Source organism: Ambystoma mexicanum, chromosome 2p, assembly GCF_040938575.1.
Source record: "Ambystoma mexicanum isolate Mex_15411 chromosome 2p, UKY_AmexF1_1, whole genome shotgun sequence".
Classification (NCBI taxonomy): Eukaryota; Metazoa; Chordata; class Amphibia; order Caudata; family Ambystomatidae; genus Ambystoma; species Ambystoma mexicanum.
This window is the reverse complement of record NC_090923.1, coordinates 1,393,874,341-1,393,901,727: the sequence shown is the minus strand read 5'-3', so window position 1 is coordinate 1,393,901,727 and position 27,387 is coordinate 1,393,874,341. Positions and strand designations below refer to the sequence as shown.

Genomic DNA, 27,387 nt, shown 5'->3' with positions numbered 1-27,387 from the left:
TTAGTGTAATGAGATGACTGTAAAGATACCTCTAAGAGTTCAGTCAGAAGTACCAGGAAGGGTACTGTTGGGCAATTATTTGAAGGCCTTAGGTGTAGTCACCAGCACACCCAACCACCCTCTAAGAAGAGAAGGGGGTTGACTAGGAAAGCTAGAGAGGCAAGCTTGAGAGATCTTCCAACTGAGACAAAGGGGAAACCTAGAGTCTCTAAAGGAAAGCAGGGCCCCAAGCCCAAAACCTCCACAAGGAAACAGGTTCCTGTTGAAAACCTACACCCCTTTGACCCCATCACCAGATGAGGCTGAGTTGGTGCCAAAGGAATCCCCTGAAGAACCCTCTTCTGATGAGTCAGGAGGAGGAGGAGGAGATTCAACCCCGTCTAGAAGATCTGGATCCAAGAGACCATCGTGAGCTGCAGACTTTGCTTGCATAAGGTGGACCCTCAGGGACAAGCTTCAGAGGGGGACAGACAGGATCCCTCTCTAGAAGGTTTGCCTCAGCAGGCAGCTTCCCAGAGTGAAGGGCAAGACCCTGGGAAGTATAGGGTATATAGTGGGAGGATGGGCTACTCTACAGTGAGCCTATGGAGTCTATAGCAGGGGTCCACAAGAGACTTGTGGTACCCTAAGAATTGAGACCCATATTCCTACAGTTGGCACATGAAGAACCCCTGGCCGGTCACTTAAGCTCTAAGAGGACCAAGGAGAGGATCTCATTGTACTTTTACTGGCCAAAGATGGGTGCAGAAATTGAACAACACTGAAGGAGTTGTCACACTTGCCAGTTATCGGGCAAGAGTAGAGCCAAGAACGTGGCACCCTTAGTGTATCTCCCAGTTGTGGGAGTTCCTTTTGACAGGGTGGCAGATGGACATTGTTGGTCCCCTAGACCCTCCAACATCTTCAGGCAACCGATTTATATTGGTTGTGGTGGACTATGCCACCAGGTACCCTGAAGCTATTCTAATGAAAACTGTTAGTGCTCAGGCAGTGGCTAAGGTCCTACTTGGCATTTCTACCAGAGTAGGATTTCTGAAGGAGGTATCTGACAGGGGGTCAAATTGCATGTCCCACTATATGCAGGCCATGTGGAAAACCTGTGGTGTCACCTACACGTTATCAAATGCCTACCACCCTCAGAAGGCTTGTACCAATTTAAGGTCATGCCCATTGGTTTAAATAATGAATCTGCCACATTACAGAGAATTGTTAACCCTGTTCTGAATGGGTTAGAGAACCTCTGCATGGCATACTTGGACGACATAGCAGTATTCAGCCCTACCTGGGAAGAACATCTTGACTACCTAGGACATGTGTTGCAGGCCCTTCAACATGCCAATGTGACCATCAAGGCAAGTAAGTGCCAAGTTGGTCAGAGCAAAGTGGTCTACCTTGGTCATGAGGTAGGAGGAGAGGCGATCAAGCCCTTATCCAGCAAAGTACAGGCTGTACAAGACTGGACCACTCCAACTACTCAAACTCAAGTAAAAGCCTTCTTAGGACTTACTGGTTACTACAGGAACTTCATTGAGAACTATGGGATCATAGCTTATATCCTCCCCTGGTAGCCTAAAAAGGTCAAGTGGAATGAGGACTGTGAAAAAGTCTTCCAGGGGCTGAAAGATGTCCTCTGTAAAGCTCCAGTGCTGAGAGCTCCAGATTACACTTAGGCCTTCCTACTCCAAACTGATGCTTCCAACACAATGATAGGAGCCGTCTTGAGCCAATTTGATAGCAAAAGGTAGGGAGAAACCCATCTGCTTTATTAGTAGAAAATTAAAAGATAGGGAAACAAGGTGGCCAATCATTGAACGTGAATGTTTTTGTATTGTGTGGGCCCTGAAGAAATTCAAACCATACCTCTATGGAAATACTTTCAAGATTCAAACTGACCACCAACCCTTAAGGTGGCTGATGTAGATGAAAGGAGAAACCCAAAAATTGCTAAGGTGGTCCTTTGACTTCACTATTGAACACAGGTCAGGTACCCAACATAAGAATGCTGATGGTCTCTCCAGAAAGTATGACCGAGTGGATCAGGGGTGCATTCGATCCTCCTGTCCCTAGTCTGGTGGGTCAGGGGGTTGGGGGGGCGAGTGTTAGGGATATTTATCATTTGTATGCTTCATCCCCTCTCCTAGTGGGACCCCAGCACTTGTTGGACCTTTTTTTTTTCCTTTCAATCCTAGATGATTGGAGCCCTTTTCCACTCATTCATTCTTGTGGGCTCTGTCTTTTGGAACTCTTTTCTTTGGATTCTACCTGTACTATGGAGTCTGTCTGCTCCATAGCTCTTAAAGGCACCTGTGTTTTTACTACTGCAGCACACAGCTCCTTATGGGCAGTGTTGCTGGCGACCCTTAAGGTAATCCTTTAATATTATTTTTCTATACCCTCTAGTAACTACAGTTCTCAAGGATAGAGAGCTACTTAGCATCTCTCTCGTCGGAGAGAATGGCACACACCACCTTCAGTGGAGTGCCAAAGGGATACCTAGTTTTTCTCTGCTCCTGCAATCTTTTAGTCACATAGACAATCTCCTATTTATGGCTGGTGGCAGTGGACGCGTTCTACCAACTACTGTGTAGACTTTACACCACAGGCTATGTCCATAGACCCGGTAGTGCACAATAGGGGCACCCAAGTACCAACTTGGGGCCTCCCTTCTTTTCTCGCCATTACTAGCATGGTTGTTGCCTTTCGCGGGAACCCTTGGGTGTCCCCGCCTAGGCTTCAGCATGTCTGGGCAGGCAGGAATCTGGGAGAGGAGTCCTCCACCAGCCTGTTCTTTCTCTGCCAGAGTGCCTGAATAGGACCAGCTTTCACAGGGGGTCTGGCTGTCCTGATCTCCCCCGCCAATAACTGAAAGTAGAGCCCAGAGTGTTGATTGATCCAAAGGCTGTGGTCTAGGTTGTTCATATGTGTGTACCAAAGTATTATTCAGATTCTGTGGTCTCAAACGCAAATCTAGGCTTCTCGAGATGGAAAATCAGATGTTCTTACAGTATTCCAATTGCGAAGAATCGTTCTTCTCAAGGCATGGTTAATCGGGCTGAATGATTTTACACGTGTTATTTTATCAGCAGAAGAGGGGTCAGACAAAAGGTCTGAGACAGCTGTATTTACCACCTACTGGTCCAACTGGAGGTATAAGGGATGCATTACTCACCGTAAACGTTTTTCTGGTGCTTGTATCTGCTTAGATTCACATGCTCTGCATAGTCCGACATCTAGTGGAAGTCGGAGTATTACAAAATTTGTTTTCGAAACACGAAAACGGACGTCGACAGGGCGTGTTTAGTAATACTATCCCTAGTGTGACTTGTACTGTACCCATGGTCCTTCACGCATCGAGGTCCCTCAGATTGTTTGTTTCTGACATGAGGTTGCAGGAAGTGTAGCCTGAGTACAGATGTGATAAAGCAGAAACCGTGATAACCCAGGAAACATCTATGCGCCTTCTACTCCAGTAGGGGAGGAAGGGTCGGTGTGTGTGAATCTAAGCAGATACAAGCACCAGAAATACGATTACAGTGAGCAATGCATCCCTTCTGGAGCTTGTGGATCTGCTTAGATCACATGCTCTGCATAGGTTAGGGAGCAGTATCTGGAGAAGGAGGTGGGAAGTTAGAAGGTACAGCGGCAAAGAGATGTTTTAGGGCCGCTTGTCCCACCTGTGAATCTGCTTTAGAGTGTCAATGCAGTAATGCTGTGTGAACATATGGAGGGAACTCCATACAAACAAACGTAGTGTTGTTAGTGATTCTAGTCTGGTATGCTGCAGAAGAGGCAAGCTTTCTGCCGAAGGTGAATATCTTTTTGCTCTCCTTGTCTGGCGGGGCTTCTGCCGATGCCAGGGGAGTGCCAGCCCTTTTCCTGGTGGTGGTGACGTCCAGGGAATCTGGTTTGCGCTGACCCCCAACTTACACAGACTTCAATGGAGTCGCACTCGTTTGCCATTAATTCCCCCATTCAAGACCCCCTGGTCATTTGCCATATGTGGATGGAACGGGTGAAGTAAGTGGTTGGAACAGATGAACTGATGTAGAATGGGTGAAGTGGGTGGAACGGGTGAAATGGGTGGAACCAGTTAAGTGGATGGAACGTGTGAAGATGACGTATGTGGATGGATGATGCATGGAGAAAGGATAACGTGGGTAGAAAGAATGAAAGGAGCAGTCCATAAAATGGTTGGAGTGCATAAAATGGTTGAAGTACATGAAACGGATTGGAGTGCATGGAACGGATTGGAGTGCATGGAACGGATTGGAGTGCATGGAACAGATTGGAGTGCATGGAACAGATTGGAGTGCATGGAACAGATTGGAGTGCATGGAACAGATTGGAGTGCATGGAACAGATTGGAGTGCTTGAAACAGATTGGAGTGCTTGAAACAGATTGGAGTGCATGGAACAGATTGGAGTGCATGGAACAGATTGGAGAGCATGGAACAGATTGGAGTGCATGGAACAGATTGGAGTGCATGGAACAGATTGGAGTGCATGGAACAGATTGGAGTGCATGGAACAGATTGGAGTGCATGGAACAGATTGGAGTGCATGGAACAGATTGGAGTGCATGGAACAGATTGGAGTGCATGGAACAGATTGGAGTGCATGGAACAGATTGGAGTGCATGGAACAGATTGGAGTGCATGGAACAGATTGGAGTGCATGGAACAGATTGGAGTGCATGGAACAGATTGGAGTGCATGGAACAGATTGGAGTGCATGGAACAGATTGGAGTGCATGGAATGGCGTTTCTTACATGGAATGGTTTGGAGGGCATGGAATGTCTGAAAGAGCATTGAAAGGAACGGTCTGAGGGCTTGAAATGGTCGTAAGGCACGGAACAGTCTGAGTACATGGAACGAATGGAGTACGTGGATCTATTGGAGTGGGCTCGATCTCAAGCACCTAAGGTAAACCACCATATTCACATCTCCACGCTTACTCTCTTCTTTAGACCACCACTCAAATAGAACACAGCGATACTATGACACCATTCGGTATAGTCGTTCTCGTACCATCATCTGCCTCATACTCCCCATCACCCTAACTAAACACTGCTGGTTACACACCCTCCAGCCTAGGCGTTCCCCTCAGACCTAACCCAGCCAGAATCGGTCTGGATTACAACCTGCCAGAACAAACACATACTCCTGATCTCTCAACCACCACACCTACCGCTAAGAAGCAGCTATCACACTAATGCCACACCAGCTGCACACACATCTGGTGCTTACACGCACCTTTTGACTCTCTCTACTGACTTGAACTTCGGTTCCAGGGGGTGTTCAACCTACCAGCGCCATGAGACAATACCAATGGTACATAAGGCGCTATATAAATGCAAAGTAATATAACATATACAGGGGGTCTGTGGGCGCGGGTCCGAATAGGTTCTCTATTCTAGGAGTGACAGCCCTCATGAGACTAGGCGCCAGTAGGAGTGGTTGGAACATGTCTTTGAACAGACATCAGGAGTGATAAACTGGGTGGCAGACTTTTTGTCCTGGAGAATAACTTCCACAAAGTCCTTGTCGACCTATGCCTCCTGAGTGTCAATATTAAAATGCGGTGCCGCCTTTAGTAGCAGTTCATTGTACTGGAGTTGATTGTCAATAGGCGAATCTGCTACCGGCTGGTCCTGGTGGTCTGGCGACTGAATAACGTAAATGTCATCATAAAACTGGTCTTGGCCATAGAGGTCCCCCTGAGACCCTGGGTCGGCTTGGTTGTCATAATACGAGTTTTGAGAGGGGTCTTGGTATGTCTGAGAAGTGTCCTGGAACACCGAGGCTGGAGTGCCTAGAGAGGTGCTAGGCTGTGGCTCAAGACGAGACTTTTTGGCAGGGGGTGGCAGTGTTGATGCCCCTGGCTGTAAGACATCTTTAGAATTGTTATTTGGCTAGGATGTCTGTACATGAAGTCCGTGAAACAAGACATTCTCCTTATAATCCTATTGAATTGTTCATGTATATATTGTTGGTGGAGAACCTGACATGACAGAGGTGGCCCGGGAGGGAGTGACATCCTTTACAGAGGTGGCGCATGGCCCCAGAGAGTGTGTCCAAGGGGATGGAAAACCCTGTCTGGGGGTCTTTTGGGGTCAAGGGCTTCAAAAATGTTGACCTCGCCTTAAGCAGAGAAGCACTGACATGTTTCTTAATTAGTTGTTGCATTTTCAGCATTTTGTTTTGGGGATGCCGAAAACGCCTTTTGTCGCCTGTTTTTCGGCGCGCAAAAGGAGGGCCTTTTTATGTGCGGTGCCCGAACCGAGTTTTTCTTTCGGCTTTGGGGGGAGTGTCGTGAGGTGAAATGGTGCGCGATTGCCCAGAGGAGAGTGAAGAACCAGAGACTTTCTCTCTGGCCACAGCATGGGTCTCGACGCCCGACGGTAACGTCGGGAGTCGGCAGTGGGGTATGTCTTTAAAGTGTTTGGGTTTGTGTGTGCCTTAGCCGCCCGTGTCTTCTCCATCACAGAACCAATGGCCTGCTTCTTGGAGTCAGGGGCCCGCACCTAGGGTTCTGACAGATCCCCCTCAAACTCACTCACAACCCCGAAACTGCCCTCGTTGGAGTCCTCCGTCACGTCAATGGAGGCCTCGGCCTGCATGGCGTGAGCGGCCCATCGTTTGGTCCGCCGATCAATTAGGGTCTTAGGCTGAAAAAGTTTACAGGATTTACAATCCGTTTTGGCGTGCTCCTTCAGAAGACCGGGATTGCAGACACGCGGTGCGTGTACGTCCACGGGAATATTGGCTGCCAGCAGGGGCAAAATTTAAATGGTGTTTTGTCCATTGTATTTTAAAAGGGCAGATGGGAGGGAAAAGGAGGAAGGGGATGACGGAATAAGCATTCTCCAAAACATCAGTTAGTATGAAGAACCTCCCCCTCTCTCCCTACTTTAATGGGCTGTAGCCTGAAGAGGCCAGTGAAGGCTGTGTCTGGTCGTCGATCGATCAGTTGTCGACGATGAGGGTGTTCTCGTCAGGAGCCGTCAAGCAGACATGCAGCAAGGTGAACAACAAAGGGAAGAAAGAAAATCTATAAGTACAACTTTAGCTAATCAAAGGCATCAGCCTGGAAGAGAACTCTGCCGACTTTGATGGCGGATGGTCCATGCGTACGGTACACGTCACACTAGGGATAGTATTTCTAAACACGGCCTGTTGACGTCGGTTTTCAAGTTTCGAAAACAAATCTTGTAATACTCTTCGACTTCCACTAGATGTCAGACTATGCAGAGCATGTGATCTAAGAAGATCCACCAGCTCCAGAAATAAGAGCATATTACTGCATTGCACTGGGGTATTGTATGTGTGAATTCCACCACCCACCTCCTCTACACCGACCACCTTTTCTCCCGGCCTTCACTGCCACCCTGGTCAGTGGATGCCCCAATAAGGGTTAAGATGGGTATGGACCAGAATATGCAGAATGTAAGACGGATGGAGAAAAAAGTATTCAGTACCCAGTGCAATATAGCGTTTCCTTAAAGCCTTACTAAGCAGCATGGAAAAATGAAAGAAAATTACGCTTTTACGCAACATAGTGTATCCCAAAACAGTTACAACATAGCGTGGGCCATTTAAAGAACATCATGTTTCTCGAGTTACCATTTGACATCCATCGGAAGAGAGAGAAAACATAGTTCCCCTTCGTTTTGAATAACCTAGGGAAACACAGTCCACACAGTGCAGAAATGGTTTGGTGATACCAACTTGGTTAGAAGAATAATTAGAATACTCAGAGCCGATCTGTTCAGCAACCGTGTTTTCTCGAGGACGCTCTTCATAAGTATGGGCTTTGGTGATATTTTAGTGATATTATCGATCCTTTGCATCATAAGACAGTTTGTAGTATTAATGAGCATTTTAACAACGTCATAGGATTGCTTCTAACTACGAGGGTGTAACAAAACATCTCTCCATATGAACATATTTTTGGCTAAAGACATCAGTACATCTTAAAATGCAGTGCTCCAGTTTTGTTTGAGACATACAAGGTATTTGAAATGTGAATAGTAATCCGTGACCTCAGAACAGAGCTTCACACTCCTTTTCCACATGGCAGTCGCAAAAAGCCTGATCAAGAGAAGCTTCTTGACACAGGCGAGTGTATAAGCGGCAGCGCTGCCGCTTTGCTCTCACGTTTGAATTGAGAAGGCGATCGAGCATTACCGAATCTTGGAGCGCCATTGTAAGACCATTTTTTTGGTATATACCACTGTGATAGGGAGATGACCCCTGTGTTTTTTAGTATTAGTGGTGGGGCTTTTTGAAACCACGGGCTAACACGCAGCAATTTATAATAACATATGCTGCCCTCACCTCATGTTTCATTGGCACGGTTCCAGTGGTAGTGTTGACCACTGATGTTCAGGCAATAAGCCCCAAGCTGGCGGACCATTACAGCTAAAGGTCCGCCATAGTTACCATAGTTACAGACTTAAAAACATCAAAACCTGTTGGAATCGGGTTTTATTTAGGTAAATAAATACCCAGTGTACCAATAGGGTAACACCACCATATAGTGGTAGAGTGTTAAAGGAGTGATAATACTCCCAGTAAAAAAGTTTATTGAATGCAAGACACTGATGGTAAAGAACGGAAGAGGTGAATACATTGCACACTTTTTTATTTCTCCCGATAGTGTGCTGGCAGCAGCCAAGTTGTAAGAAACGACAGCGAGCAAGAAATAAAAAGACTCCTATTGAAAGATGTTAGGACCGTTTTCAGACAGTACAAGACTCCACTCTTAGTATAAGGCTGTACCACCAGAGTATATGATAGCATAGACCGAGCAGCCAGGCTTATCTTAGTAGGGAGACAGGGCTGTAGAATCGGTACAAAGAAATTGTAGTACACATAAGGTCCAAAGAAACACTGAAACACTTTGTATTGTAAAAATAAATTGTTTATTTAAATGCAAGTAGGCCCGCATAAATCTTGGAGGACATAAGTACCATCAAAGATCACGTAAACAAATTCTATAAACACAACACTATGCTTTAAAGAACACAGACCAAAGCATAGACCCTCTTCAGAAAACAAACAGTATTTGTGAGTCCGACCTTATCAAACATTTAGTATAGGGCACACCTATTCATGGGGGAGTAAAACCATTAGTTTCTTTCAGATTACTTTACAGTAAGGGTAGTAGACCCTGTTAGTTATGCAGTGACACTCAGTTAAGAAATCACATAAACAACCAACCCTGTTACCAGGATACTTCTCTGAATAGTGGGACACAGAATCAAGGAACAGTATATACCTATAACTACATTCAGGATAATGCAGTTATACCAAGTTAGTAAGAATCATTGGTGTAATATTCAAGCACAGTTGCTTTTCAGATCAGTGGAACAAAGTCTAAGATAAGCAAGAACTCTTTACACTAATAATTTTGTATGCATCAGGCCAGGGGTGTTGCCAGGAGTGTTGCTAGATCTGGAAAAGATAAGGGGCTAAGCTAATGTTGGGACTGGCGGGATTCGGGGCTAGCTATAGCCTTTTGGTTGTAGTCCCTGAGCTTCTATCCGGGGCTACAACCAAAAGACTTGGGGCTATAGCCCCCGCAGCCCCCTTAGCCCTCTCCCTAGCAACGTCGCTGCACCAGGCAGACCAAGGTCAGCTGCACCTAAAGAACACTTTTCAAGAACGGCACACAGCTATTTTAGGCAGGTAAAACCTAATGTTGTAATACACAATTGGAGTTGCTCTTCAGATCAGTGGAACACAGACTGAGCTAAGCAGTCAATAACTCGCTTATGTTTAGGGTGGCACATAGCTAACCCAAGTTAAGTAAAACCTATATACTTTTTAAAGGAGCTACCAGCAACTTAAATGTAGGTATAAACTTAAGACTGTTTTAGCATCTGTATAAAAGACCACGGAAAGCAAAACCCAATGTTGCACTTTATGAATGACTCAATGTTATTCTCGGTAGGTACAACCTAAGGCAGACTTATTCTAAACAGGCTATCCAGCAAGTTAGGGGAAGTAAGACCCAGTTGGGGAACGTGTACATCTATTACCTGAAAGCATATAGTTAGTGAAGCCAGCAGCATTACTTTTGGGAAAGGCACACAACCAATTCACAGGTGAGTAAAATAACCTGAGATAAACTTTTCAGAATAGCACCACACACATTCTAGGTAAGTAAGAACTTTTGTAATTGCTTACTCTCAGAGTTACTTGTGAAAGAGTTAGTTGGTAACAGTAAGTACTTTTCAAGACAGAATCCTTTACTTATCCAATACTTCCCTAGTCTATTGCAGGAGTTCACTCAGAGGCAGAAGAGGGACCCTAGTGGTCTAGGTGCGATCTGTAGGCAGGGTGAGATAGGGTTCTGTTGCAGGCAAAAGTTCTTGTGGAAGACTGTTCAAACAAGTGAGTAGTTCACTTTTGTAATTGTTTATTTGTACAGCGCTTATACACAAGTGATGTGCTTCAAAGCTTTAAAAGTTAGTTAGGGTCCAGGGACTTCTGAGAAGACACCCTAAGTGGATGAGAGGACTCCCGATCACAGAAAACACCCCAAATGCTTTACAGAAATCACACAGGCTTAAGGTAAGTAAATACACAAGCCAACTCAGTATCTCAGCATAAAAGAGTTGCAACAGCCAAAAACCCAGACTATGGATTCCTTTGTCACGAAGACGGAAGACAGGGCTTTGGAAGGGAATTTGCAGCAGGGATTAACAGAGAAGGCTCCAGGCAAGAGTTTCCTCATGGGTGGATGCGGCTCTGTGGTTTTGGCGGCCTTTTCAGGAGCCAGAAGACTGAATATCGCTGGTGGGATTCTCGTCATTTGCAAGGTCCAGCACTCTGATGAGGGGACTTTTAGGACTCAAATCGTGTCTCTAGAGTTCCAACAGGATGCCACCAATGTTTCAGCTCAATTCAAAATCCCATGCACTACACAATGGCTCAGAATGCAGGTCTTCGAGTCTAGTGGATCTCTCCAGGCTTTGAGTTGGGGTGGTCCATTTTGGGATCCCAAGGTCAATTGTAAGGAAGGGTTACAGTAGGCTCCGGTTACACAGCCGGCTGTTTCTGGTCGCTGGAAATCGCTACAGCCTTTGTTTCTTCATCTTCCTCTTCGGTTTCTTCTCCAGTGGTTGACTGGTCAGCAGCTTTCCGGTAAGGAGAATTTTATCAGGAACTATAACAACTTCGGTATTCTCTCCCAGCATTTTCCAGAAAGGGGAGGTCTGGCTGTCGAATCAGGACAGCCAGCCCCCACAGAATTGTTCCCTTTCAGGCAAGGTGGAAAACAAAAAGGGCTGCAGAGTTTTGCACTCCTCCCTCGCTTCGTTCCTTTCCAGATACTCCACATGATTCCTGCCTAAGACAAAACAGTCACTGATGTCGTTCCCACCTAGAATGGCAGGGGAAGACCACGGGAACCGCAAGCATACAAGAAATGGCAAAAAAAGGAGCCCACCATTTTAGGAAACTGGTGGCTCTTCTGTACAATACCGAGGTTGAATTAACAGCCTGCGAGTAACAGACTGAAATTCATAAAGGTAAAACCACTGCCACCAGCCATTCTTGTAAAACTCGCAATTGTAACAAAATGTTACCAAGCAAGAAAGGGGATACATTGTATCCCCCAGCACTCCACATAAGGTGGGGTGGGCTGGCTCACTATAGAACATGTAAAGAGGGATGAAAATCCCTCTTTACTACTTGGGAACTGTAGTTCACCCAAGTACATGAAAGAGTCATTAACAGGGGAGCCCATAAGGGCAACCCAGCCTAAGCCCAAAAGTTGCAGGAAACTATAACCAACCATACACTATGGAGACACATAAAATGGTCACCCATAAAAAGAGCAAAAAACTAGGTGGGAGGCGAAAAAGATTCCCCTTCACCTAGGGACAAGGTAAAATAGTTATCTATTTAAAGCAAAAAGTTCTGGGGTTGACACAGGTCAGGAAGATTTATCATTGATACGAAAATCTTACCTAACAATATACATCCATTCTGGCTTGGAACAAAAACATAAGGACATTATAACCTGTAATACATATTGAATTAATACATAAGCTGAGACCTGACCAGTAAAGGAGTATAATACTACCTTACGGGTGGGTACCATTTTATATTTTTAAGGAGCGAGAAATCATTGCCCGTGGGGATTTATTCCTCTATTGAAGATGAAGTCAGATTCATACAAAGCATTGCCCTAAACATGCGTAAAGAATAAAAAGGTTGTGCTATGCTTTCTCTTTTGGTACTTTGATCTGGCACAAGTTTCCAGAAATCGCTTTTTAATATATGTCATTTGTTTTTGTTTTTCGTCTTTCACACAGGAGGAGAATGGATTTTGGAAAACGATAAAAATCCACATTATCATAAGAAATGATATGTCCTGAAGAAGGCCCTGTTGGTTATCAGATGAAAATGTTTTGGACAGACATATTTCATACTAGGTGCCGAAACAGATTGTGTCGATCTACAGTCTGATTAGAAAATACACTAGTCAGTTCTTTCTGGTTGATTCAGCCATTAACCCAACATACAATCTCTCTGTACAAGATACAAAATAGAGAACTATTTTGAATGAGTTTCATAACTCAGAAATAGTGATCTGTATAAACTTGCGCAGTATTTGAGAGTAGAAACGTGTGGTTGTTTCTAGTTTGTAAATCCATCAGCACTAACTGGTGTCTTATTGTGGTACAAAAAAAGAAAACTCTTTTATACCTTTGTACACTAAGCCCACGGAGTAAGGAACAAGTTACTTGCCTGTAACTGTTGTTCTCCAGCATGGGTCTGGCATGGATTCACATGCTCATGAATATTCCCCGTCATGCTGGGAATCCTCAGTAAAAAAAAAATCAGTATCAGTTTTGTTTCTGATCTGTCTTTCTTAGTAATAACCAATCACTGGTCTCTGGGTCATACTGCCCCCAGCCAATAACTGCCCTCTCCCTAAACCCCGCCCCTGGCAGCCATCCTCAGATTTGGTAGCATGCAAAGTGGCAGTATGACCAAGTGAAGAGCCGCAGAGGGGAAGGAGGGAGGGTTCGCATGTGAATCCATGCCAGACCCATGGTGGAGAACAACAGTTACAGGTAAGTAACTGGTTCCTTCTCCAGCATGGGGTCTGGCATGGATTCACATGCTCATGAATGGGATACATTACTCACCGTAATCGTATTTCTGATGCTTGTATCTGCTTAGATTCACATGCTGTGCATAGGCCGACATCTAGTGGAAGCTGCGGAGTATTACAGTTTGTTTTTCGAAACTCGAAAATGGGCGTCGACACAGGCGTGCCAGTAATACTATCCCTAGTGTGACGTCCACTGTACCCAAGATCCCTCACGCGTCTGGGATCCTCAGATTGTATTTTTTCTGACATGAGGAAGCATGAGGAGTAGCGCGAGTACAGATAATCCAAGCAGATAGACAGAAAGGTAAGACTACAAGTAATCATGCGCCTTCTCTCGGAGGGGAGGAAGGGTGGGTCGCATGTGAATCTAAGCAGATACAAGCATCAGAAATACGATTATGGTGAGTAATGTATCCCTTCTGAGGCTTGTGGAATCTGCTTAGATCACATGCTGTGCATAGATTAGCGAGCAGTACCCGAAGAAGGAGGTGGGATGTGAGAAGGGTCATGAGCAAACAGGTGTCTTAGAACCGCTTGTCCCACTTGTGTATCTGTCTTGGAATGAGTGTCAATGCAGTAATGCTGAGTAAAAGTGTGAATAGAGCTCCAAGTAGCTGCTTTGCAAATGGTGTCGAGGGGAACATTTGCAATGAAAGCCAGAGTGGCACCAATGCCTCTAGTAGAATGGGCCCTTGGCGTAAAAGGCAGAGTTTTTCCAGAAAGAGAGTAACACAGCTGTATACAGTTGATAATCCACTTCGAGATCGCGCCTTTAGAGACGCGATCCCCCTCTCTGCCTGTAGCTACGGAGACAAACAGTTGATCTGTTTTTCTTAGCGGTCTGGTTTTATTTACATAGTAGAGGACCGCCCTACGCACATCAAGGGTGTGTAGTTTCACCTCAGCCGAGCTTTGCGGGTTCTGGAAGAAAGCCGGAAGCTCGATGGACTGGTTTACATGGAATTTAGATATAAATTTAGGTGAAAACCTAGGGTGTGTGCGTAAAACCAGTTTGTCTTTGTGGATAATAAAGAAAGGATCCTGCACTGACAGAGCCTGAATTTCACTGACCCTTCTTATGGAGGTAATGGCTAATAAGAAGGCCGTTTTATAAGTCAGGTGTTTGAGACTACTTTTATGCATGGGTTCGAAAGGGGGGCAAATGAGCTTAGCTAGCACCCCATTGAGGTCCCATCCTGGCGGTGGGTTCGAAATAGGAGGGTGAAGTCTCTTTACTCCTTCCATGAAGGCTTTAACTACTGGTACTTTCCACCACGATACTTTGTTATGGGATGTGGTGTAAGCCGAGAGGGCTGCCAGGTGTACTTTCAGAGAGTTAAAAACCAAACCTGCGTCCAGCAGGTGGAGCATGTATGTTGCCACGTTGGAAGGAGTGCAATCAACTGGGTTGATTTGTTTATTCTGGCACCAAATAACGAATCTCTTCCACTTGTCAAAGTAACAGTGCCTTGTGTTTGGTTTCCTGGATTCTTTTAGGATGTCCATACACCTCTGTGGTAAATTGAGATGCCCAAACTCTATGACCTCAGGAGCCATGCTGCCAGGTTCATTGAGTTGGGTTCCTGGTGCACTGTTTGACCTTGTTGCTGGGACAGTAGGTTGTACCAGGCTGGGAGTTTGATGGGCTCGCACATCCTGCGTAGGTGTGGAAACCATGGTTGTCTCGCCCACATGGGAGCAACTAGGATGAGCGTCATCGATTCCTTGTTCATCTTGTACACCACCTTCCTGATGAGAGGAGTTGGTGGAAAGCGTACGCAAACATCCCTGACCAGTTCATCCACAGGGCGTTCCCTTGGGAGTCTGGCTGGGGGAACCTGGATGCAAATCCTGGGCATTGTTTGTTTTCGCTTGTGGCGAATAGGTCTATAGTGGGGAACCCCACTGAGAGAAGAGATCTTCTACGATCTCTCTGTGAAGGACCCATTCGTGTTCTTCTGGGAGGGAGTCTCTGCTTAGGGCATCCGCTAGGGAATTGAGCTCCCCTGGAACATGTTGTGCCGATAGGAAGATGTTCCGTCTGAGTGCCCATATCCAGATTTTCTGGGCAAGCTTGGACAGATTTGGCGAACGAGTCCCTCCTTGTTTGTTCAGATAGAACATGGCTGTCGTGCTGTCCTTCTGGATCTGCACCGACAAGTTTAGTAGATGGGGCTCGAACGTTCGAAGCGCTCGGAATACTGCCAGAAGCTCTAGCAGGTTGATGTGGTTCTTGGCTACTGAGTGAGACCAGAGACCCTGAGCTGTGTGGTGGAGATGGTGAGCTCCCCACCCAGTCAGGCAAGCATCTGTAGTTACCACTGCTTGTACTTCGGGATCGTAAAAGGGTTTTCCCCTTGCGAGATTCTCTTTTGTCCACCAGTGTAAGCTCTGTACGAGTGTTGGCGAAACGACCACTAGATCGTCCCACTGACCACTTGCCTGAGACCACTGTTTCGCCAACCATTCCTGCATGGGACGCATGCGCAGACGCGCGTGGGGGACCAGGTAAATGCATGACGCCATCATGCCCAGTAACCGCATTGCTTTGCGTACCGTTATTTGTTGACCTGACTGATAATGTGGAATTTGCAGTAGTATATTCCGAATTCTCTCTTCCGAGGGGAAGGTCAACCCTTTCTGAGTATCTAGGATTGCTCCTAGGAACTGTTTTGAGGTGCTTGGCACCAGACTTGACTTCTTCTCGTTGATAGAGAAGCCTAATTCGTGGAGGAGGTCGATAGTCCTCTGAATGTTTGACCTGCAAATTCTTGGGGTTTCCCCCGTTATGAGCCAGTCGTCCAGATAAGGGTACACTGGGATTGCCTCACTGCGTAGGTGTGCAGCTGCCACCGCCAGTACCTTGGTGAATACCCTTGGTGCTGAAGCTATCCCGAAGGGCAGTACCTTGAATTGGTAGTGGCGACTGTCCACTTTGAAGCGCAAGTATTTTTTGTGCGCTGGGAGCATGGAAATATGAAAATAAGCATCTTTCATATCCAAGGTTGCCATGTAGTCCCCCTTTTTTAGGAGGGGGATTACCTCTTGTAGCGTGGTCATACGGAATTTTTGGGGCTTGACATACTTGTTGGCAGGCCGTAGGTCCAATACTGGGCGCATTGTCAAATCTTTCTTTGGCACAAGGAAGTAAGTTGAATAGATACCCTTGTTTACCTGGTGTCCTGGGACGAGTTCTATCGCGTCCTTTTCTAGCAGAATGGCGATCTCCTCGAGAAGGATCTTCTGATGTTCTAAGGAGTGTATTCTTTGTCGTGGAGGGTGGTTCCGGGGACGCTGCAGTAATTCTATACAATATCCTGTGGACACTGTTGACAGCACCCATCTGTCTGAGGTGATCCCTTCCCAAGCCTGGGTGAAGTTGGAAATGCGTCCCCCTACTGGGGTTGCGTGAGAAGAGACACTGAACTGAGCGTCACTGCTTTGGCGGAGGCGTGCCACCTCCCTTGTTGGGGCTGCCTCTGCCTCTTCCACGACCTCTCTTGTTACCCTTGCTGTAACTTTGGGTAGACTGCTGGTTGTTGTTCCATTGTGTACCCTGTCCTTGGGCATAGTTGCCTCTTTGTGAATTTTGGCCGCGTGGGCGACGAAAATTACTGTTCCCCCTCTGGTTCGGGGGTTTGTTGGTAAGCTGGCCAAGGGATTTGAGAGTCTCGTACTCGTCCTTGGCATTCTTAAGTGCGTCTTCGACCGCTTTCCCAAACAATAGATCTGGTTCCACCGGCTTGTCTATTAATGAAGCCTGTGTTTCTGTTTTGAACCCCGACTGCCGTAACCATGCATGTCTCTTAATAACAGTACCTTCTGCTATCAATCTTCCTGCGTTGTCTGCAGCGTCGAAAGTTGCTTTTAATATGCAACCAGACACGGCTCCCCCTTCTGCCGAGATCCGAGACAACTGGCCCTTTATGAGCGCCGCAACCTCTTCCCATTGATGGCAGTTGTAACTTGCCAACAGGGTGGTGGAGTTTGCAATCCTTGCTTGGTAGGCGGACGTTGAGGCTACCTTCCTGCCAAACCCGTACAGTCTTTTGCTCTCCTTGTCGGGAGGAGCTTCTGACGACGATAAGGGTGTCCCAGCCCTCTTCCGAGTGTTGGTAACCACTAGGGAGTCTGGTTTAAGATGACCTCTTATATAAAGAGGGTCAGACTGGGCTGCCCGAAAAAGTTTTTCGACTCTGGGGTTGACGGCTCTGGTGAGGTTAGGATTCACCAGGGATGGATCTATTCTACGTTGGATGGATTTAAGGATAGGGATGGTCTGAGCGACCGGCCTCCTCTCTCCCACCAACTCTTCTGCGAAGTCCCTTTCCTCCTGTACACCGTGGGTGTCGATGTGAAAATGTTCTGCTGCGCGAGCAAGAACTTCATTAAGGAGGGGTTGGTTATCAACTGGCGAGTCGGTAACTGGGGCTTCGCTCTCTACCGGGGAATCTACTCTGTAAATTTCCTGCTCATCTTCTACCTCCTCCAGGTCCTCATCCTCCGCATAGTATTTAGACCCGGTTCATTCCTCCATAATTGTAAACTCCTGGTCCCCTTCAGGGAAAGGTTTTCCGTGGTATCTGGGGTGTGGAGTAGAGTATGGAGTAGAGTAAGGCTGCACCTCGAAGGGGTCAGGTCTTTCGACCCGGGCCTTTTTACTTAGGGGGATAGGATCAGAGGAGCCTGAGGGTGTGGCCCCTTGAGGGTCATACGAAAGGAAATGTTCTGGGTTTTTGTCATACAAATCAGCTAAGGAAGACATCCTTGACATGACCCTGTCTATGTCCTCACTGGACCATTCTTTGGAACAGGGTATGACTTTAGTAGGCAACTTAGAGGACTTATCAAGGGTACCCTTGCTGGATGTTGATGTCCCAGTAGATTTATGTTTATCTGTCTGCTTGGGGTGGAAGGATGGTCTTACAGGAGTGGAAGGCTGAGCTTTCCGCTGTTTCCCTCCCTCCCCGTGCGTGGAAAAATGTTTTCCCTGCCCCTTGGAGGCCCCAGAGACTTTCGACGCCTGGCGCCGAGGGTCGGGAGAGGTATCTTGCTTCGAGCGTGGGGCCTCGCTGGTGTTAACTTCGCTCTCGGTCTCTTGGAGCGCGGCCTGGGGGTGGAAGTCGTCTTCGTCTTCCGACGATCGAACTTCCGTTAATCTAGGGAGCGAGGCACTCTTGGCAAGAGTGGATGATTGCCTTGCGTCATGAGGCGATCTCGATCGAGAGTGCCCAGAGGACACAGAGTCGGACCTTTCTATCCGTGCCTCTTTCCGAGAAGTCGACGTCGTCGAGGTTCGGTTGGACTTCGTGTGCTTAGTGTGTGTAGGATGTGTAGCGCTTGCGTCGCCGGGGGTCTTTCCCATAGCCGCCCTGCCGGACAACCTTCCGAGGTCGGGGACCTGCGCTCGGCAGTCTTTCGACGCCGTAATGCCCTCGCCGTCCGAAAGTACGGCGTCGCTGCCATCGCTGAAGGCGCCCTCCGCTGCCATGGCTGCCTGCCTGGCGTGGTGGGCCCAACGCTTTGTCGAACGGTCCTTAAGTGTTTTCGGTTTAAACTTACTACACGCTCTGCAGTTCGCTTCGGGGTGGTCCCTCGGCAAGCAGAGATTGCACGTGGCGTGCCTGTCGACCCAAGGGTATTTGCGGTTGCACTTGGGGCAGAATTGGAAAGGGGTACCCTCCATACGCACCTTGAGGCAGCGGGCTGGTAAGTGTAGGAAATATATAAGGTGTACCTATATACCAAGAGTGAAGAGTATGTACCACCCCCCACTCTCCCTACTTGCAGGGCCGAGGCCAGCGGCCTACTAGGCCCGGGCCGAGGCCAGCGGCCTTCCGAGGCCCAGATCCGTCGTGCAGCAGCCGACGGTCAATGTCTTCTCCAGCCGTCGTCGAGTGTCGATGGTCGACGTTGGGGTGGGGAAGGATGTCAATAAATAATTTTAAATTGCAATAATTAGCAAAAGTATGGCTAAGGCCAGGGGACTCCGCAAGATACTTCCGACCAGTATGGCGGAAAAAAACAATCTGAGGATCCCAGACGCGTGAGGGATCTTGGGTACAGTGGACGTCACACTAGGGATAGTATTACTGGCACGCCTGTGTCGACGCCCATTTTCGAGTTTCGAAAAACAAACTAATACTCTGCAGCTTCCACTAGATGTCGGCCTATGCACAGCATGTGATCTAAGCAGATTCCACAAGCCTCAGAAATAAGAATACATAGCAGTACACACATGCACAACCACGGGAGGTGGCAAGGCTCAACATTAAGCATTACATAAAACCCAACATTAAGCATCTCTTAACTCCTCACCAGGCTCACCTTAAGTGAACAGGTTGCGCAGCACTGCCTGGCCGACTCTGGACTCCTCCCTGGAATCCCGGTCGACGCAGTAGAATCTCGCGAAGGTGTGCGTCGACCTCCACGTAGCAGCCCTGCAGATGTCCAGCAGGGGCACACCAGACAAGAACGCTGTGGTAGCAGCGATCGCTCTGGTTGAATGGGCTCTTTAACGGCCAGGCAACGGTCGGTTTGCTAACCGATGACAATGCATGATGCAGCCGGAGAGCAATCTGGAAATGGAAGCCTTCGAGAGAGCCTTCCCTTGGTTCACAGGTCCAAAGTTCACAAACAGCTGTGATGTCTTCCGAAAACTCTTCGTTCGGTCCACGTAGAACTTCAGCGCTCTAGCTACATCCAGCGAGTGCAAAGTCCTCTCGGCCGGCGACAAAGGCGATGGGAAAAAGACTGGTAACACCAAGGGCTCGTTGAGATGGAAGTCCGACTTGAGAGTCCTTTGCAAGAACCTCTCTGCAGTCAGCCGGGATATGGAACCCTCCAAACTCGTGCTGCAGGAGCCTAGCCTGCAAGTTCAGTGACTCCGGGTCGTGATGAAGAATGGCGCCTCCTTCTCTGGAGAGAAGATCTGCATCCGTCGACAGTTTGACTTGTGGGGACGCTGACAAGTCCAGAAGGTCCCGGAACCATATCTGTCTCGGCCACTGTGGTGCGACGAGGATCATCCTGCACCGAGAGCTCTTGAGTTGGTTGATGAGCCTGAGCAGCAACGGTAACGGCGGGAACGCATACAGGAACAGGCAGTCCCAGGGGAACGAGAAAGCATCGCCCATGATCCTCGGCTGGGGGAACCTGCTGGCGAACCTCTGGTACTTGGAGTTCATCGCCGTCGCAAACAGGTCGATTTGGGGTTTGCCCCATCACCGGAAGAGTTGATCCACTTGATCCTGGCGTAGTTCCCACTCGTGGCACGAGTATAGCTCCCTGCTGAGTGAGTCGACGATGGTGTTTTTTATCCCTGCTAGATGAAAAGGTACCAAAAACATCCCCTGGGCAACGGCCCAGTGCCACAGATCCTGGGCTTCCTTGGACATGGCTGGGGATCTGGTTCCTCCCTGCTTCCGGATGAAGAACATTGTGGTGGTGTTGTTGGTGAAGATCCTCACCACCTTGCCCTTGTGGGACGAGAGGAATGACTTGAGGGCCCAGAACACTGCTCGGAGGTCCAGTATGTTGATGTGGAGCGGCTTCTCCTCCGGGGGCCACAGGCCTCTCCGGTGTGCACTCCCCACCCCTCCAGGGAGGCATCCGTCGTCACCGTCACCTGGTATGCTGGGGTCTGAAAGTCCGTGCCCGCTGCGAGATGTGCGCGGGTGCCCCACCATCGAATTGCTTGACGGAATACTTCTTTGAGCGAGATCTTGTCCTCGAAGCTGCCCGTCGCTTGCATCCAACGGGCGTCGAGGAACTCCTGCAGAGGACGCATCCGAAGCCTGCACAGGTGCACCAGATAGATGCAAGAGGACATCATCCCGAGAAGGGACTTGATGGACCTCACTCTGGCCACGTCCGTGGCCAGCAGACGCTGTACCTTGCCCAGGATGGCCTGCGTTCTTTCCTCCGACGGCGAGGCCAACTGTGCTACTGTATCGAGCTTGGTTCCCAGGAACAGCGCGACCTGCGACAGAACCAGGTGGGATTTGGGGAAGTTGATGGAGAATCCCAGGTCCGTGAGCAGCCGGACGGTCTTTGCTGTGTGTTCGACGGCGAGTTCCCTTGTCCCTGCTCGGATGAGCCAGTCGTCCAGGTAGCGGTAGATGTGGATCCCCTGCAGGCACAGCCGCGCCGCCACTGGTCCTAAGCACTTGGTGAAGGTGCTAGGCACTTGGTGAACACCCTGGGCGCCGACTTCAATCCGAATGGGAGGGCCTTGAACTGGTAGTGCCGCCCTTGGACTACGAACCAGAGAAACCTTCGGTGTCATTTTAGGGTGGGGATGTGAAAGTACGCATCCTCCAAATCCAACGACGATAGGAAGTCGCCTCACTCCAACTGGCCCAACACGTGCTGGAGGGTGACCATCCGGTACTTCTGTGCCTTGATGTATTTGTTTATACGACGCAAGTCCAGGATAGGACGCAAGCCTCCCGTCTTCTTTCTGACGAGGAAGTATCTTGAGTATACTCCGGAGCCCCGGAGCCTCTTTGGGACAAGCTCGATGGCTCCTTTCTTGAGCATTGCCCTTACCTCTAACAGCAGTTGAGGGACGTGGTTTTCCTTCCTGGCCACGGGAGGAATTCGGGGGCACTTCTTTAGAAATTCCAGAGTGTGCCCGTGGGCCAGGGCATCCAGCACCCAACGGTCAGTGGAGATGGACTCCCACACGCTGACGAACCTCGTCAGCCAGCCTCCCACCGGGGTGCATCGGTGGGGGCCCGATGCAACGGCCGGTTCAGTCTTGCTTGGAAGCAGCCTTGCCGCCTTGGCCTCCCTGGAGACGACGGCGAGATCCACCTGACTTGCCTCGTCCCCTGTAGGCTTCTTGCGACGAGGAGCAGGCCGCCTGGCGGTAGGTCGAGGAGCCGCCGCCGAATCCTTTGGAGGCACCTTGCTTGCCTCCGGAGTTCCGAAAGGGCGGCCGCCATTGCTGCAGAATGCCCAAGGCCTGAGCCGTCTCCGTAACGGTCTTGATGGCCTGCAGCGACTCATCCACAGTCTTTCCAAACAGATTGTTCCCGTCGAAGGGCATGTCCAAAACCTTGGCTTGCACGTCCTGGCGGAAATCCGTCACCTTGAGCCACCCCCGCCGTCGAAGGCAAACGCTGTTGCCCAACTGGCGGAAACCGGTGTCGGCAATGTCCGTAGCCACAGTTATGGCGTGGTCCGACGCCACCTCACCCTCCTGTAGGATCGCCAGGGCCTCTGCCCTCTTGTCATCCGGGAGGAAGTCCAACAGGGGGGTGATCTTGTACCACAATTCCCTGTCGTAGCGGGCCACAATCGCAAGGGCGTTGGTCACCTTAATCGGCGTCGCCGCCGAGATGACTCTTCGTCCCACGGCGTCCAGCTTCTTTCCCTCACCGTCCGGTGGGGAAGTTGAAGATGAAGCCGATGCCCCCCCTGCTTTCTTCTTGGCCGCTGCTGAGACTGAATCCGGGGTCGGCTGCGCCTTAAGGCACAACGGGGCGGCGTCGGGGACCCGGTACTTCTTCTCGTACAGGTGTCGTGGACGGGTTCTTGAGGAGGGCAAGTCCCTCGTCCCAGATGTCATCCAGCAACGGCACCGCGAGGACCGTCTTCCTCTTGGCCTCGCGTCGTTGGTAGATGAAGCCTTCCTTCTTAGGGCAGAGCTGAAAAAGCTTGGATGCCCTGGCAATCATGGCGTGGAAGGAACCAATCTCGTCTGGCGGAGACGGCCGAGGAATCGGAGACGGGAGGCCAGTCCCGTTGTCACCGCTGTCATCCCTCGTCATCCGTCCCCGTAGTGGCCATGTCCGTTCCCGTGTCGTCCATCGGGAAGGCGACAAAGGCGGAGAAGGGCGTGAGGGCTGAAGGGGCACTGGATGAATTCTCCTCCTCTTGTTCGGAGGGCTTCCCGACGGACCCGGCACAGCTGGGTCGTCCGTCGGGGGTAGGAGCAGTCTCGTCCTTATCTGTGCATAAGGCTTGGATTGTCATCAAAATGGCCGCCGAGTTGTCCTGAGGCTCGGGTTGCGACGGGCGTGCCGGGAGCGACGGTTCCTCCACGGGAACCTCGTCGTTGCCACCCTCGCTCTCGTCCCCCTCCTCGGGATTCCTCCCATGGGGCTGGGCCTCTTCCAAATTCTCGGCCAGCTCCTCCTCGGAGGTTGTGTCCGTGTCGGACACCGCCCCCCCCCCTTTTCCACCGGGGTCTTCACGGGGGTCTTCTCGATGGGCTTAAAAGAGGATTCCCTCCGAGGAGGCAGGGAAACTCTGGGCCCCGAGGTCGCTTGCACAGGCTTCGCCAGGGCCGCAGCGACTCCCTCGATAGAGGCCTTAGCCGGGTGGATCAAGGCCTTCGCCGCCTTGGGCGTGCTTGAGGGGAAGTGTCACCACCTCGCTCCCCCTCGGCCGGTCCTATGAGATCAACCGGGGCCTCTCCAGAAGCTTAGCCGGGTTCTCCTCACAGGACTTCGACCGCTCAGACGACTTCTTCTCACCTGCTGGGCTCTTGCCTTCCAGCCAGTTGGAGAGGCGGGTCCGGTGATCCCTCAAAGTCCGATCCGACATGTTCATGCAAAACGCACAGTCCTTCTCCACATGCGTTTTGTCCTTGTGGAGGCAATAAAGGCATTTCGAATGCTCGTCCTCCCGGAACACGTTTTGTAGGTTGCATCCAGGGCAGATCCTGAACAGTTTGGCGGGAGTCAAGCTTCCCTTCTCCTGGGCCATGTTCTTCTCGTCCACGAGGTAGGCCTTAGAAACTTCTGGAATCCTCCAAGAAGCGTAACTCGATGAAAACTTCACCCTTGAGGGGCGTAGATAAATCCTAAACGGGTCCCCGTTGATCAGAAGTAGAAACGGTGGAGCTTGAGGCTCGATTAAACCGAAAAATGAGATAAATCTCTTTGAAAAAGTGCAAAACGCAGTAAAAGCTCGAGAGCTATAGCACGAGGACTCCCAACACTTGAGCGTGCAGTAAAAATCTGAGGATGGCTGCCAAGGGCGGGCTTAGGGAGAGGGCAGTCATTGGCTGGGGGCAGTATGACCCAGAGACCAGTGATTGCTTACTACTAAGAAAGACAGATCAGAAACTAAACGGATACTGATTTTTTCTTTACCGAGGATTCCCAGCCTGACGACGGGGAATATTCATGAGCATGTGAATCCATGCCAGACCCCATGCTGGAGAATCCATTTTTAAACATGTTTTTTGTAATGTGAATGGTCTTTCATAACAAATGATATATCATTTCATTGTTTTTTGACAGATTTTTGGCACAAGAGTAGAGGATTTATTCCATTGTAATAAAGAGCATAGCTCTAGGTCATTAAAAGCGTGGAAAAAGGAGGGGTATCCTGTTCTTTTTTGTCAGATCATGCTGGACGGACAAGCCGACGCGCGTTAAGGGGTCGCTGCACATTGCAGGTGGGATTCTAACCCAGGGACTTGAACAAGAGATCACTTCTATTGCCATATACCTGAATCACCACAGTGATGTGATAAAATGCCATTGAGATATGCCCTGTTGTGAGAAAGGTTCAGTATGAGCCGAAACACTTGTCAATAAAAAGGGCTCTCCCACAGGAGATTTGTGACTTACAACTGGTTTGCACTTATTTCAGTGGCTCATAATTCTCAACAATACTGAATTTGTGTGGCGGAGTCGCAGTGTGAAATTTCCAGTAACCATACTGCCTTCTCAGGTCAGGAAAGTCTTTATAAGGGCATGTCCTTTCACAGGAAAGCGCGTGTGCACAGGAAGGGGGCTAGGACTGTAATCGCAGTTCACTCCACTGGTGCCAGAAAGTCTGCTACTGGGGCAGATGTGAATCTAGAAGTTGTCCCTAATTGGACACCTACCGGCTGTTTTTATGGTGCATGTCCTTTACCATTGATGGGCATGAACTTACATCCAGCTCAGATTTTGGATAAGAGGACTCCTCCTGCAGTAATCTACGTTGGAGCCAAGAATCCTTTGAAGAAGAGCAGACTGTTCATGACCAGAGGATGACTTCTGCAGTGGCCCGGCAAAGCTCTGCTCATCTGCCTGATCTCGAAGACCCTCTGCGCTGCTGCCACACTTGGACGAATGGGACCAACAAGTCTCAATGCCTTCTCCAGGATCCAGCCCCTCAGAGGCTTCTAAAGTTTCCCTGGAATTCCCAGTGGACTGACCAGCTCCCTAATGGGCTACCTCGCCAGAACAGTCTCCATTCCTTGTTCAAGTCCAGACCTTTGGTGGTCGAATTTCAGCTTCCCATCTTCAAGCAAACCTGTCCTGGAGCGGCTTCTGTGACTGGAAGGGTGCCGGTCATCGCTTGCAATCGTGATCATAGCTGGATCTCACCGTCCTCTATCCCGTGAAGTGTCCTGAAGAGGTCTGCAATGTTGGAATCTGCATTGATGAATATGCATTTCTTCGCCAACAGAGATTGCATCTTACACTTGCACCCAATCGGAAAACTCCTCAAACCTGCAACCCATGGGCACCTCTCATTGCAACAAAGGATGGAAGATCACACTCCCAGCGACCGCCAATCGACCCACCATGATCCCTGAGGAAATCTGAGTCAGGGGAGAAGTAAGCATATCTGTGCCTGCCCACCCCCTGTCCTCCATAGGTTAACATTGGGAACAAATCCCCTTGTTTCCCCATCTCGTTCGTACTCATCTTTGGTCGTCGAACTTGCGTCAGGTATCCTGCCCCTGGGTTTAGAAGAGAGAGAACTTATCCGTCTTCTAGTAAATTGCGGTTTTTGCTTTTCAATAGTTTGTAGCTAATTAACACCACAAGCCCATTGCATCCTTTTATAGAACTCATACATGTCAGAAACCTGTATAGGAACTTCTGACTTTTGGGCACTAGGCCCCATACATCTTAGGGCTGGACTTCTAAAGAAAGGGCTATTGCACTTTTAGCTAGTACCCATCATTTTACTGCATCTGCATTAATTACCTTAATTACCTGGTTAAGTCATTCGATTATACATATTAAGTTAACCTACTGGTGATTGTATATATTTGTATTATAGTGTTGTGTGATAATACTACCTGTTAATTTCATTTTTCAGCATGTTCTAAATGCCTAAATAAATATTTGCCTAACAGACTGTTTAAGCCGAATTATTGTGGCTCATTCTGTGTGGACTCAGAGGGCCCCAGGCCACGCTCACACTCTCCTCAGACTAAGCCATGACTGTTCACCACTTTACTTTGATTGGGTTCTGGCTAACTTCTCAGAGCTCCGAGTTCACCATGACTAGGGTGGCCTCCTAAAATCTGTGACCCAGACCTGATTTTACAATCCATCTCAACAAGGGACAATAGATAGAATTCCCTGTGCAAAGGAAAACAGGTGAATTGGGTGGGAACAGTGATGTGGTTGTGCCATAAAGGCACCATATGATGGGCAGTTTTGACATGTGGGTAAATGACAATGTTGAGAGGAAAAAGTTTTGATAGTTATGGGCAATCATGAATCATTATTAGCATCACATGAGCACACGTGTTTATTTTCCTTTAAACCGCAGCACACATTTGGTAGGGGATCTCCCATCTAAGGGCTTTGGGTAATGCTTGCACTTGAGGGCTCTCGGGTGAGGCATGCGCTGTAGGACAGCTGAGACGGCGCTTTAGGAGGCTCTCGAGTGCATTGGGTGAAGGCTACTTAACCAGTCCTGACGGTTCATACCGGTTAACAGAATGGATTCTTGTTCCCCAGCGGCTGTGTTTAGGGAGGTGGTGGCTCGACACCCCTCATCTAAGGTAGTGGACACTGGATGTCATTGATCGAGGCCATTGACCCGGAAGAGGAGTATCACAATACTGCTTGTAAGTAACTGGAAATAGCGGGAAGGACTCAGACGGGGTACAAGAGTTGTTGTATTGAGGGCCAGAGACATTTTTGTGGAAATTACGTGTTCGGGGTGGGATCAGACCACAGGGGTAATACATGGGAATGTGATTAGGAAGGCAGTTTGGATTGGCTCGGTTGGGTGGGAATATGGGGACACAATCTTTGACTTACTAGTCCAATAAATGGGACCCGATTTGTCCATTCTTTGAATGCCTCAGTAATGTATTTTCTTACTTCGATACAGGCATGATGTCGCTGTACAAAATTCGATTTGAGTGTTCAGCAACAGGGTGAGGGGAAGAAATGAGGTTATTGGGCATGGCACAGTCTATTTATTAGGTGGTGGCCCCATGTCCAGGATCATTGAGGTGGACCTTTGGAGGCGACTGGCCCGAGCTACACTATCCACCC

General features: G+C 48.9%; 1 protein-coding gene across 2 annotated transcripts in view; it reads right to left on the bottom strand.

The window, feature by feature from the left end:
- The window catches only part of PTPN23 (protein tyrosine phosphatase non-receptor type 23), a 1,404,706-nt gene that overhangs the window by 585,483 nt on the left and 791,836 nt on the right, over positions 1–27,387 (bottom strand). The window lies entirely within an intron of this gene.